General features: G+C 34.5%; 1 long non-coding RNA gene across 1 annotated transcript in view; it reads left to right on the top strand.

The window, feature by feature from the left end:
* Window positions 1–11,332, top strand: part of LOC144578280 (uncharacterized) — a 252,199-nt gene extending 240,867 nt beyond the window's left edge. The window contains exons 4-5 of the long non-coding RNA XR_013523755.1: window positions 3,638–3,733; window positions 9,596–11,332. This is a non-coding gene — a long non-coding RNA (uncharacterized LOC144578280). The remainder of the gene's footprint in view (window positions 1–3,637; window positions 3,734–9,595) is intronic.
* Window positions 11,333–15,503: the final 4,171 nt, after the last annotated feature.

The following is a 15,503-nucleotide window of genomic DNA, read 5'->3' as shown; positions in this document are numbered from 1 at the left end:
CATCACTTATTAGGAGACTTGAAAATAGTATATAATAACATGTTGGAAAAAAGTTTAAAGAAGTTAAAATTTTCTTATTTAAAAACTTTGAGGAGGAAGAAAAATTAGATTCTTTTTTAACTCTAGAGGAGAAAACTATCATAGTGAGTCCATAGATACAAATTATCAATAGTCAAAATTATCTCAATATAAGGAGGAATTCTTAATTCACTTTAAAAAAAAAAAAAAAAGAGTCTGGGCCTCCATTTCCTATGCTTTGATTGTATGACAGGCATTGTCTTAGATGCTTATTGTGACTGGGCCTAAATCATCAATACAAAGATATTTTCAGGATGATGTTTGTTAGTCCCTCTTTGTAGATGAGGAGAATGAGCCTGTGAGTGCTTAAATAACCAGCCTGGCTAGTATGTGGAAGAACCGAGGACTGAGATATGCACTAATAATAAGGCTGATGCTTTTAATAGCAATATCAGTCAGTTTCCAATCACTCCCAGTGTGCTAGTAGCTTAAATGCTGTAAAGTGATTCTTGAATTTTGTGTGTCTGGACTGGATTAAAGCCTTTTAATTAGTCCTTTGTTCAAATGAAGCTAGCCAAAACCCCTACTATCTGAAGTGGGACAATCAGAGGCAGAGTTGCTCCAGAGCAGGCCATTCAACCCTTCCCTGGCACAGCAGCCCTGGAAGAATCCCTAGAAATTTCCAGAGAGCCAAGAAAACCACAGCAATGATTTACAACTCTATGACAATCTGAGACTACCTGATGACCGAGATTTTTGACCTGTCAGTTAGCAACTTCCCAAATTCCTAACCTCAGTGCGTCTAATACTTCTACCTCAACATGAAGTAAGTAGAAAATAACTAGACTTCCCTAGAAAGACACTGAAAACCTCTGAGCGAATGAATATATTTTAAACATAAGATTGGAAAGTTAAGAAGCTATCTATTTTCAACCATCAGAAACCAATAATCTTAGCTTATAAACAAGATATTTATCTTGGTTTCTTTTGCTTCGGGTTGAGCGTTTAATCATAAAAAAAACCTAGCTGCAAGAAACATAAAAAGTTAAAAAAAAAGTGAATAGTAAACACTATTCATTATAATTATTAATGAAATGATCCCATTTGCCCAATTAAAACAAAATATCTGATCAAAAATGCAATGTTGGCAGATGAGTATTGCTGAGAAAATATAATTACAAACAAAATCTTCTCCCAACCCCAAAATCCTCTCCACAAGGGTAATAGAAAAAGAAAACACTTGTATTATTGAATACACATTAAACCAAAATGTGATATGCATGAAGTACAGACCATCTGCTAAGCAATTGCCAAGATGGAAAGGAATCTTAACCCCTTATAGCCAAGCAGATACAAAACACTGCATGCATATTTTCAAGATAAACAGTAATTGGTCCTCAAGTAAGAGGACTTGATGGTATCATTTATCACAAATAGTTTACCCTAGGTTTACACAGTAATTGGCTTTATCCTGAGGAAAAACAAACTTCTCATATCTTTATAACAGATGGTAGTTACACGAATTGGAACAAGGTACCACCCTTCCACAAAGTTAGGCTCCCACCCTTACACAGAAGCTGGGAAAGTAGGATACTGTTTTCCTTGATGTCTGCATCTTAAAAAAATGGCTCTCAGAGCTTTTAGAAAGACATTTCTGGGTCATAAAGCTGACAAACGCCTATCATATCTTTATTTATTTTTTTTATTTTTATTTTTTAAATTTTTTATTGCATTTTAGGTTTGGGGGTACATGTGCAGAACATGCAAGACAGTTGCATAGGTACACACATGGCAGTGTGTTTTGCTTCCTTTTACTCCCCTTCACCCACATTTGGCATTTCTCGCCAGGCTATCCCTCCCCACCTCCCCCTCCCACTGGCCCTCCCCTTTTCCCCCCGATAGACCCCAGTGTTTAATACTCCCCTCCCTGTGTCCATGTGTTCTCATTTTTCATCACCCGCCTATGAGTGAGAATATGCGATATTTCATTTTCTGTTCTTGTGTCAGTTTGCTGAGAATGATGTTCTCCAGATTCATCCATGTCCCTACAAACGACATGAACTCATCATTTCTGATTGCTGCATTATATTCCATGGTGTATATGTGCCACATTTTCCCAATCCAGTCTATCATCGATGGGCATTTTGGTTGGTTCCAGGTCTTTGCTATTGTAAACAGTGCTGCAATGAACATTCGTGTGCATGTGTCCTTATAGTAGAATGATTTATAGTCCTTTGGATATATACCCAGTAATGGATTGCTGGGTCAAATGGAATTTCTATTTCTAAGGCCTTGAGGAATCGCCACACTGTCTTCCACAATGGTTGAACTAATTTACACTCCCACCAACACTGTAAAAGTGTTCCTTTTTCTCCACATTCTCTATACACTTTTCAAAGGGAGGAGAAAATACTTCAATTGCCTAAAATAAATGCTCTCTGTTCTCACTTATAAATAGAAGCTAAACAATGAGTACATGTGGATATAAATGTGAAAATAATTGATGCTTGGGATTCCAAAGAAGAGTGAGGGTTAAAAGTTATCTATTGGGTAGAATGTTCACTATTTGGGTGATGGGTATACTAGAAGCCCAGACCTCACCATTATACAATATATCCATATAACAAAACCACACATGTACCCTGAATCTAAAATTTTAAAAATTAAAATAAAAAAAGTAAATGTTCTCAGAAAAATGGTGGGGGAGGGGAAATAAGTCTCTTCCTTTATTTTTAAAGGGAAGAATTAAACCTCTTATACCATAAATATGATTTCCCTATACCATGTAAATAAATACCAAAACTCACAAAGAACATTGAAACTGTGAAAGTATTTGTCATTGAATTAAGCTGTATAATTTCTTCTCTCATCTCTGGAAAAGCAACACCATGGACATACTTGGATGTGTTCATAATTTGCCTCTCCTGTGCATGCACAAACTGATAATCATCTTTTTTTTTTTTTTAACTTGAGTCTTGCTTTATCGCCCAGGCTGGAGTGCAGTGGTACGATCTCAGCTCACTGCAGCCTCTGCCTCCTGAGTTCCAGCAATTCTCCTTCCTCAGCCTCTCTAGCAGCTGGGATTAGAGCCGTGCACCCCTACACCCAGTTAATTTTTGTATTTTTAGTAGAGACGGGGTTTCATCATGTGGGACAGGCTGGACTTCTGACCTCAGGCGAATCACCCAGCTTGGCCTCCCAAAGTGCTGGGATTACATGTGTAACCACTAAGCATGGCCTGATAATCATCTTAACAGAAGTAGCCTCCATGGTTTGCAATCCCTTTCCCTAGTTATAAAATTCTTGCTCTAAATAGCTGATATCTAAAGGTTGTATTATAATGGTTTGCTTTCCTTTTGCTGTTCATTATTATCATCATCATTGCATGAATTATGTATTCAAGCTTTACAGACTGTACATCCTTATCCACAGTCATCCAGCTAATTAATTCTTTTCCATCTCAACATTACTCATACAAGCAACATATTTCACTGAGTGGTTAATTCAGCCTGTGATTCAATTGAGGCTGCTCAGGGAATATTTAATTTTTGAAAAGAGATTCCCCCACCCAGTATACTCGCAATATTTGAATTACTTATATCTATGTCATATTTTCCAGTGCTTTTTGACTTTGGAAAGTGCCCTGGACTTCACCGAACATTAAGAAGAATGAGGATGACATAAGGGAAAATTCCAGGTTTCAAAGTTTTGTAAGGTATAATGGCATGTTTTATGGCAATGCTGAGATTATTATACTCTCTGAAGGGAATTAAGAATGTAGTTACATATCTTTTGATAGATTGAAATAAATTGCATTAGATAGCCAATACAATTTTTGTGATTCTTTCTTTGTTTCTTTCTCTTTTTTTGGAAGAAGGATACTTTGATTTAATTCAGATATTTGCTTCAGATCTTCTTCTTGTGTCTAAAAATTAAGGTTTTTTTTTTCCTAAATGGCATAGACGTTGCAATACCAGAATATCTAGTTGGTATAGTAAATTGTCTTATCTTTTAGTCATATCTTTATACATTCTGACTTGACTGTTTTTGTAATTATCCATTTGGTGACCCACGCAAGGACTGAAAGTTCACATTGACAATTTCCAGTATGCCAGGGACTGGAAAGCTAAACTAATGGGCCAAATCCAGCCTGCTTCCAGTTTCTTGTATGACTTGCAAGCTAAGAACAGGTTTTATATTTTTAAATAGTTGAAAAAAAATATGAGAGTCATAACACATGAAAATTATGTGAAGAGCTAGACTATATTATGGTGATAAGGCTCTGGATGGCCTTATCACCATCCCTCAATATATTAATTGAGGGAGACCACATAGTTCAATGGAAAGAGGATGATCTTTGCAACTTGAAAAACCTGAAACTCTTGATCTAGGCCTTGGCACATTCCTGCTATGCTATCTTGAGTATTTATTTAACTTTTTACTATTCTTATATAAATATCTAGATAATAATACCAATTATACAAAGTTAGTTTTGAAGTTTTGAGAAGTAAATAAAATCATATGCAATGTATGTGTGACAGCACAGTTTCCTGCTCTCTTTAGTATAATAGACTGAACAATGAGAGAAAATCAATTTTGGCTAGAGACAAGACTGTCTTATGGAAGTTTCTTGTGAAGGATTAAACAAACTTAAACTTACTTCTATGAGGGGTTGCAAAAACCTCACCTACATGAGTCTTTCTCAGCTTTCCTGGTCTAGATAATAAATTATACTGTTGCTATTTTGTGTAAAATTGCGTCCCCTAAAGAAGATAAGTTGAAGTTCAACTCCCAGTACACCAGAATGTGATCTTATTTGGAAATAGGGTCATTGCAGGTGTAAATAGTTAAGGAGATGTTATCCTGGAGTAGGAAGGCCCCTAATCCAATATGACTTGTGTTCTCATAAGAAGATGGCCATGTGAAGACATACAGGAAGAATGTCTTTTGGTAATGAAGGCATGGATGGGAGATATGCAATTGCAACCCAAGGAATACAAAATATTACCAGCAAACCACAAGAAGCTAGCAAGAGGAGAGGAAAGATTTCCTAGAAGTTTTGAAATAAGCATGGTTTCAGACTCCTAGCCTCCCAAAGTGTAATACAACAAATTTTTGTTGTTTTTAAGACACCCAGTTAGTGATATTTTGTTACAGTGGCCCTAGGCAACTACTACAGTCACTATACAACCTATTGCCTTCTAATAAATATGCATATCTAATGGTGAGACTCAGTAGACTCAGAGAAGCTTGACTAACAGGAAATGACAGAGAGACAGTGTAGCAAACACTTATTGGTGACTGAAGTGATTGGAACCAAGTCCCATAAAAAGCTTTCCCAAATTCTTGTGTAGTTTTTGGTACATAAGCTGGGGTAATGTGTGGAAAATGAGAGCTGCCATATGGGTCTCCTTAAACTTGGAGTTCCTTCTCTATATCTTTTTACCAACATTTTCCAGAGCTTTATTCTAGAGCTCTAAATTTCAAGAACTTTAGACTTAAGGCTCTGACCAACAAGTGTTTGGTATGCAACAAACAACAAGGTGTCAGTTATTCCTCCCTCTATCAAAAGTTGCATTAGAGAGAGACCCAATTCAACTGTGACAAAGAAAGTTCTCTAAATAACTGGACAAATACCTCATTCAATTTGCTTTAATCTGTAGTCTTCAAATGTGTACGTTCTATACCTGATTTGATAACCAATATAAATTTATTTTTCCACAGAATAATCTTAAAAAGCAACCCTAATCCTTCATCCTGTAGCCTAGCCTGTTGTACTTACCTGCGACGGAGAATATAAACACAAGTTATTAAATGTTTTACTAAACTATAAATGTTTTACCAAAAGTAGTATAGATATAGGTCAAATATTCAATCAGATCTTTTAAACCATTGATTTCATAGCACAGATTATTTGTAGAGATATATTTAATTTATATATTAAATTATTTTTCTATTTATTTACAAAAACATTTTTAGCTTTAGTTTTTGAAAAAATAAATTTATTTATTCTAGAAAAAAAGAGGACTGATTTCCTTCCAAAAATATAATTCCAAGTTGTCTTGAAATACATTTTTTGGTGGCAGATTTGGGATGGTAAGCTCCATTTTCCTATTCTCAGATACTGTTGACAATACATTATCTTTATCTAATTGTTAATCAATAATTAACAACTGCTAAGACCAATATAGAGTTATAGTCTATACTTTATATAAAAGTACTTCCTTAATCACCTTAAAAATAATTTAAAAATCTGTTTTCTGTTTATATACAGTATTAGTTTCAAATGGCTTCAAAATATTTTTATACTTGAAATTTGTAATTATTTTCTTCTGAATTATACATTTATCAGGCATATCACATAATAAATAACTAAAAGGAATGGTTCCACTTTGAATAAATATGGCACCTTGATTGCATATATATATACATACACACATACATATTGATGTGTTTTGAAAATAAACATATTCTGAAATTAGAAATGTAGAATTCAGAATTTGTTCATTTATCAAACTAAAAATGGTTTGAAAAAAAATAATTCCTCCAGCATTCGTTTAAATGTTTGCAATTTTTCATGCAGATTTTACAGATAGAAGATTTTACTTCTTAGCAAAGAATTATGTAATGTATAATTGTCAGGAGAAAATTAAATTTACCTTGGTTAATTTGTGTTTCTCAGAATCATAGTTTTGGAAATTTATTCCAAGTGGAATTTAACCATGTAGTATTTGAAAGCAGATCACTGAAATAGACTAGACAAGGCTTACATTGAATTATAACCTACTAATAATATATAATATTTAAAATATCTTCTAGAATCAGTGAGGTCATTTGAAGACAGATTTTTAAATCAGATATCAAGCATGCTATAAATTTGTTGGTTCAATTCTATGAATTCTTATTTCCTTAAAATAGGTACCCAAAACACAAAGTTATATAATAGCTATATTAAACAACTGCAAATATCATTTGTGAGAAAGATCATTTGTTTCCATTTATTAACATTTGATTAAAATAGCATTTGCTTAAAAATTCTGCATTTGGGAGATATTTTCATATTACCTCCTTCAAATATTGATTTCTTTCTTCTTTATGGTATTTCAAAGGACTCCAAAGAAAGACCAGCTTAGTACTAAAAACAAAAGAATAATGAAAAATCTGTAATTTTATGGGTTGATGGGTTAATGTAGAAACCATGGATATCTAAGTGTTAAACTTGTAGACAATCCTCAATAGTCAAAAGGCATGTGAGCTATTTCTTGTAATAAATGGTTTAAGCTGAAGGGTGACAGGGTTAAAGGAATCTCTTGTCCCTAGTATTTTAACACATGAGGGTATTTATTTGTTAATTCCATTCTGTAGAAAGATGGTTGTTATGTATTCTTGGTTTTGTTGCTTTGATTTTCTTTTAAACCAATATTCTATTTCCTGATTATCTTTCTTAATTTTCAAGCTTTATATTCAAACGTTTCACCAATATCGTTACCATTAATTTATAGGGTCTTTTAATATTTATTTTTTCTAAACTTCAGAAAGCCTTTCTAAAAATAATAAAGCACACACATATATATATATATATACACACATACATATTTCTCTTTCTGACTTTTTAATTAGCTAGTATTAACATTTAGTCATATTTATATTTAAAACAGCAATATTTTTTTCTGATTGATAAATTTTCATTGGGAAAATTTGTAAATAACAGAATAACACAAAGAAGAAAATAAAATCATCCTAAATAGTACCACATAGAAGTAAGCACTGTTAACAAGTTTTGGTGCTCTTTCATGTAACATTTTGACAGTGACATTTTAGTTAGTATCATATATATGGGTTGCATATTTGTCTTAATATTTTTGACATCATTAAATGTCATTAAGTAATTTATACCCGCAGCTTAGTTTTTCTTCATATAGAAGTACGATAATTTATACAATTTAGGATTTCTTTTTTCTAGTTTTTCTATGGTGCAAATAGCACTCTAATGAATATCCTTGTCAGTACATATTTATATATATTCACCTAGAATAAATTTCTATAAATAGAGTCAGTACCTTGGAGGGTATGATAATTGTTAAGGTTCTTAATAAACACTATAAAATTCTTCTTGTTTATTAATTTTATTACATGATAGCTGTGTTTTGTTTATTTTAATGTGTATTTGGTATTTTCATTGTATAAATATGTTATGCATTCTTTATCCATGCAACTTATTTCTGTTTGGAACTACAAAACTATCATGAGTTGTGCTAGTCTGCATTTCTGTTGCAGAAATGACCCAGGAATAAAATTGCTGGGTCATGCTGTGTGAGTATCTTCAACATGTGTATAATACTAACTGGTTTTCCATGATGGTTATGTCATTTTTCATTCCCACTATGTAAAAATGTTATTGTGCCACATATTCACCAGCACTTAGTCTTGTGAATCTTTTTTGTAGTCCTTCTTAGGGTTTATAATAATAGACGTGTTTAAATTTACATTTACTAACAGGCTGATTGCAAAACGTCTGCTCATATTCCTTACCAATTTTTCTCATGTGTTTATCTTTTACCAATTTACTTATAGGCATTCTTTTTCATGGTGAATATGGGCCTTTTGTTTTGTGCACGTTGTATTTTCCCACACTCCGTGCTTCATCTCTTTTTTTTGAGACGGAGTCTTGCTCTGTCACCAGGCTGGAGTGCAGTGGTGCAATCTCGGCTCACTGTAACCTCCTCCCCCTGGGTTCAAGCGATTCTTCCACCTCAGCCTCCCGGGTATCTGGGACCACAGGACATGCCACCATGCCCAGCTAAATTTTTTGTATTTTTAGTAGAGATGAGGTTTCACCGTGTTGGCCAGGATGGTCTTGATCTCTTGATCCCATGATCCGCCAGCTTTGGCCTCCCAAAGTGTGTGCTTCATCTTTATACTCAATAGTGATTTTGTTGTTGTCGTTGTTGGACAGAATTCTTGGTTGTAATGTGATCCAAGAAAATGATCATTTTCTTTATGGTTGGTATTGTTTATATCTTGTATAGGATGGCTTTTCTACCCTTACATCATGAGGATATCCTTTCATGTTATCCGTCAGATCCTCTCTGTTCAATATGGTATCTACCAGCTAGTGAATATTTAAAATAAAATTAAAATTGAAGAAACATAAAAATCCAGTTTCTTATTTTCACTAGTTAAGTATCAAATGCTCAATAATTACATATGGCTAGTGGTTACCATATTGGATAGTGCAGACATAAAAAATTTCCATCAACACTGAAATTTCTATTGGACAGCAGTGTCTTAGAAACTTTCTTGTTTTAACTCTCACATTTAGATCTACAGCCAATCTCAAATTGACTTTTATTTTGGGTATGCTGCAGATGTCAAATTGTGTTTTTTAAATTCCATATGGATATTCAATTATCTTAGCACCATTAATTGAAAGTAATTTCATTTTTCTACTACTCTGTTGCACCAAATTTTATTTAAAAGTTAAGTGTATGAATATGCATAGGACTATTTCTACTACATTTTTTCATATTTGTGCTAATATGACATTGTCTTAATTTCTTTTTTTTTTTTGAGACAGTTTCCCACTGTTGTCTGGGCGCTAGAATGCAGTGGTGTGATCTTGGCTCTCTGCAACCTCTGCCTCCTGGATTCAAGTGATTCTCCTGCCTCAGCCTCCTGAGTAGGTGGGATTACAGCTGCCCATCACCATGCCTGGCTAATTTTTTGTATTTTCAGTAGAGATGGGGTTTCACTGTATTGGCCAGGCTTGTCTCAAGCTCCTGACCTCATTATCCCCCCACTTCGGCCTCCCAAAGTACTGGGATTAGAGGTGCCCACCACTATGCCTGGCTAGTTTTTTGTATTTTCAATAGAGATGGGGTTTCACTATGTTGGCCATGCTGGCCTTGAACTCCTGATCCTGTGATCTGCCCACCTCAGTCTCCCAAAGTGCTGAGATTACAGTTGTGAGCCACCATGCCCACTCTGATACTGTCTTAAATTCTAAATTACTGTGGCTTCATTGGTAGGTGGTAGTATAATTCTTCCCATTTTGTTCTTCTTCAAAAATATCTTTGCTTACTTTTGACCATTTGTATTTTCATACAAAGTCTACAATCAGCTTGTCAAGCTCTATAAAAATAGTCTGTTTGAAACTCAATTAGAATTCCACTGAATTTATAGCTCTGATTGGGAAAACTGATATATTTATAATATTGAGTCTTCTAATCCATGAACATATGTACATTACCTTAGATCTTCCTTGATTTTTTTTCATACCATTTCTTGTTTCTCAGAAACAATTTGCACATAAATTGAGAGTATTATTCCTAGGTATTTGACAATTTTATTTATTTGTACATTTGATGTCTTTACAAGCAGTATTTTAAAATGTGATTTTCTGTTTGTTTGAGGCTGGTGTATAGAAATTTGTTCGATTTGAACATTTGCTTTTTGTCCAAAACTTACAAACTCTCTTAAGTCTAAAAATGTCTTTGCAAATTAACTTGGATTTTCTACATATACAGTTCTGTAATTTGCAAATTATGACAGTTTTAATTATTTTCTGTCATTTTTTTCTTTATATTTTAAATTTTCTTACCTTATTCACTAGAACCTCATTAGCACCTAGAAGTCAGTAATGATAGTAATGCTACCAGTTATTGTTCTTATTTCTAATCTTAAAGGAATAATTTTAAAATCACACAACTCAATTTTGATATTTGCTGGGTTTCTTGTTTAGTTTTATGTTACGGAAACTTTCTAACACATATCAAAGTAAGCAGAATAACATAAGGAACATATATGTTTCCTTCCCCAAACTTCAAAAATTAGCGTCGTCCTGAATTCTCACTTGATCAATGCCTGCATCCATTCCCTAAACCTTCACTTAATTATTATTACTTGTTCATAATTCTTGCTTTTTTAGATAAAATATATGTATATTGAAATGCTCAACTATTAGCCATACGGTATTGACAAAGGGATACACTGCAGCTTTCTTCAGAAATTTCTCTCATTGTTCCTTCCCAGTCTGCTCCTTCCCCATTCACCTGCCACTGGCAGCCAAACTTGTGATTGTTTTCAACTTAGATTTTTTTTTCTATTCTTGACTTCAAATAAATGGAGTATACAGTAATACTCTTTTGCTCAATATAATGTTGAAAGTTTTAAAAATTAAATATTAGTTTTCTGCTTTTTATAGTTATGTAATACTCAATTGTATGAACTTAATACAATTTATTGATCTGTTTTGTTGATGGAGTATCAGTTTGTTTCCAGTTTGAGGTTATTAACAATAAAAGTGCTATAAACATGGTTGTCCATGTATTTTTGTGGAAATACATTTTCATTTCTCTTTAATAATTACCTAAGATCCAAAATTGCTGATATAAATTGACCTTTATATGAGACTATCAAGACTTTTTTTTGGATAATTAAATTAGTTGTCACGTTATTACACCTCTACCAGCCATGTAAGAGAATTCTGATTTTAGTCATTCTGGTGTGCATGTAGTGATATTTTGTTGTTTAAATTTGCATTTTCTTAATGATTAATGATTAACACTTTTCTTGTTTATTGGCCATTCATTTATCTTCTTTTAAAAAATACTTATTAAAGTCTTTTGTTCCATTATTTCCTTGGGTTATTTTTCATATTATATGTAGTCTGAATGTAACTCCACTGGCAGATACACATTTCTTGTATATGGTTTCAATACTCAATTTGTCATTGCTGCCTTTTGATGTGCAGAGGTTTAAATTTTCATGAAGTCTAATTTATCATATTTAAATCATATGTTTGATAATTTTCGTGTCCTGTCTAATAAACATTTGCATACAGGGAAGACCATGAAAATGTTCTGTTTTGCTGTATTTTGGAAATTTTATGCTTAGATCTACAAAGAAACTTGATTTTTGTGCACAGTTTGAGATAGTATCTAGATTATTTTTTTCTCATATCCAGTTTTCCAGCACTGATGTTGAAAAAATTCTCCTCTCTCCATTTAATGCTTTTGTATCTTTATTGAAAATTACTTGACCTTCCAAGTGTGAGTCTATGTAGGATTATCTAACAATTGATTTATATTGTCATTGTACTCTCAGACCTTGCTACACTCACTTATTAGTTTATTATAGTGGATGTTTTATTGATTTCTTAAAATTTCCAAATACATCATCATTTCATTTCGAAATTCTTCCTTTACAAACTATGCTTTTTATTTCTTTTTCTTGTCTTAGTTTGATTGCTAGAGCCTCCAATACATTGTTAAACATAGTGAGAGCAAGCATACCTTCCCTATTACTGGTCTTAGAAAAAAGCATTCAGCATGTCATCATTCAGTATAATGTTTGTGTAGGTTTTTCAAAGATGCCTTATATGCCAGACTGATAAATTTGTATTGGTAATGAGTGTTGAATTTTGAAAAAAAAAATTCTGCCTCTATTGAAATAATCATATAGGATTTTCCCTCAAATTGGTCATCATATGGCATCATTTTATACATATATATTCAATTTGATTTGTGATATAGTTCAGATGTTTGTCCCTCAAAATCTCACTTTGAAATGTGATCACCAGTGTTGCAGGTGGAGCTTAGTGGGAGGTGTTTGGGTCATGGGGGCAGATCTTTCGTTAAGGGCTTGGTAGCCTCCCAAAGGTAAGGCGTTCACACCAGATATGGTTGTTTAATAGAGTTCCGGGACCTCTCACTGCTCTCTTTCTCTCTCTCTCACCGTGTGGCACACTGGCTCCCTTTTACCTTCCACCATGACTGCAAGCTTCCTGAGGCCCTCAGCAGGAGCAGATGCCAGTGCCATGCTTCTCGTGCAGCCTGCAGACTGTGAGCTATAATAAACCTCTTTTCTTTTTAAATTACCTAGCCCCATGTGTTCCTTTATAGCAAGGAAAATGGATGAATACAATGTGATCATGTTTTGTTAGATTTTTCTATTGTAATGAGTGACAGTGGTCCATAATTTTCTCTTCGTGTAATATCTTTCTGTTTTCTTACCAAGGATATACTATACTCATAAAATGAGTGAGAATTATTCTTTTCTATTGTATTTTCTGAATGTGTTTGTGTTTCTGTAATATCAGTATTACAGTAGTCCTCATTTATCCATGGAGGATACCAAGTCACCGTGCAGCTGCCTGAAACCATCAATAGCAATAAACCTGACTGCAATTTCCAATGTCTTCCATCCACAAATTGAATGCCTTTTCCATCTTAAGTAAGAACTTATCATGCACTGTGGCTGTAGCTTTTGCACTTTGGGGTGCAACAGCAAAAACTAGCAGAAATTTTTTTCCCTTTTCACAAAATTCATAGATATATTTTTTCTTACTGTAGATTAAGATCTACATCCACTTCTGCATACAATGTTTTTCCTTCCTTAAGCTGAGAACATTCACCTTTGACTTAAAGGAAGGACTTTACAGATTCTCTTTGGCATGTTTGAATTGCCAGCATCACTACTCTTGTGCTTTGGGGCCATTATTAAGTATAATAGGGTGAGTTGAACACAAGCACTGTGATACCTCAACTGTTGATCTGATAACTGAAATTGCTACCAAGTGACTAACAGATGGGTAGTGTAGATAGCATGGATACACTGGACAAAGGGATCATCAAGTCCCTGGCCTGATGAAGTAGGATGGTGCAGAGATTTTTTTTCAGCTACTTAGACTGGCATACCATGTAAAACCTACAAATTGTCTATTTCTAGAATTTCCCATTTAATATTTTTGGACCATGGCTGACCATGAGTAATTGAAACCCCAGAAAGCTAAACTGCAGATAAGGGAAGGCTACTATATTTATTCCTTAATTAGTTGATGCAATTTGTGAGTCAAGCTAGCTAGGTCTTAGGTTTTGTTTTGAAGAGATCTTTTAATAATGATTTCCATTTTATTGTTAGACATGGGGGAGCTGCTCCTTGTTATTGCCAGGTGGGATTAGAAGCCCAGGGTCCTCATGAAGTTTCCACTATTATCTCCTTGGTGAAAGAGATCAGAGTACCTCATTTGTGCTGCTCACATGTGGGGGTGAGTGATGTCCCCACTACTTCTGGGTGATGGTGAAAGTACTGATTGTCTACTAGGTCACTATTGATACCACCCCAGCGAAGAGTGGAAATAATCCCTCCTTACTGCTGTATGGAGGTGGAAGTTCAGACTCCTGATAGGGTCTCCACTGGCCCTGGAGGTGGGATTTTATACCACCTGGTGAAATGGAAATCTAGGTCTCTACTCACTTTCTTTAACACCACCCCAGTAGAAAGATTGGGTCCCCACTTGTCCTTGCTAACATAGATAGGGCAAAGCTATAGCGTTATTCATGGGATTTTGCCTGAGTGGAGTGGCTATTTTCTATAAGTTTTTTTGTTTGCTTGTTTGTTTTGCCATATAAGGATCTCCCTTTCCTGATCATTTAGCTAGAGAGAGAAGGTTTAGTGGGGGCTGGTTTTTGCCTGTGTCTGTTGGTATTTCCAAGTTGCCAGCTCCTTTAGCTTCAGGCATGGTACCTATGTGACAAAAAGAAAAAGAGAGGGACAGGCACAGTGGCTCACACCTGTAATACCAGCACTTTGGGAGGCCAAGGCAGGCAGATCCCTTGAGGTTTGGAGTTCAAGACCAGCCTGACCAACATGGAGAGACCCCATCTCTACTAAAAATGCAAAATTAGCTGGGCATGGTGGTGCATGCCTGAAATCCTAGCTACTACAGAGGCGAAGGTTGAGGTGAGCTGAGATTGCACCATTGCACTGCAGACTGGGCAAAAGCAAAACTCCATCTAGAAAGAAAGGAAGGAAGGAAGAAAGAAAGAAGGGAGGGATGGAAGGAAGGAAGGAAGGAAGGAAGGAAGGAAGGAAGGAAGGAAGGAAGGAAGGAAGGAAGGAAGGAAGGAAGGAAGGACCGAGGGACTCACAATTATATCAATCAAAAAACTTGGAAGACATTAAATTTTAGATTATTTTGAGGAAAATATCTTCTTTATATGCTGAATTTCTCCATTCAGAAAAAGATATACCAGGTTAAACTGTACACAATAGTCAATATTTTAATATGTTGATGATCTATATAAATTTCATTTTCATTTATTTAATTTTCAAGGTTAAATTTTTTTGAATACAGCACACTAATAGGGAAATGTGATGTTTATCCTTATCAAAGCAATTTTTTTCTTTTCTTTTAGATGGCATGCTTAATCTACTGAAATGATGTTGTCTGAATATTTCTCAACACCTAATGTCCATATGAGCAGTTTATAGGTTCCCAAACCTGTACATCAATGCCTGCATAATACTGGAATATTGGACTAACCTTATATTGTGCTACAATTAAGCAAAGGAATATGAAAGAAATGTTTACCCAGCACTCTTAGATGGTTTCTTGAGGAAACCAAGTGGTAAGATTCTGAATACAAGTTCAAATGGTGGCAAAAGTGAATTAGACAGTTTCTAGTGCAAATAAGCTGACTTGA

This window comes from Callithrix jacchus, chromosome 11 (assembly GCF_049354715.1).
Source record: "Callithrix jacchus isolate 240 chromosome 11, calJac240_pri, whole genome shotgun sequence".
Lineage (NCBI taxonomy): Eukaryota > Metazoa > Chordata > Mammalia > Primates > Cebidae > Callithrix > Callithrix jacchus.
Note: the sequence above shows the minus strand (reverse complement) of the source record. Positions and strands in the feature narration are given on the sequence as shown.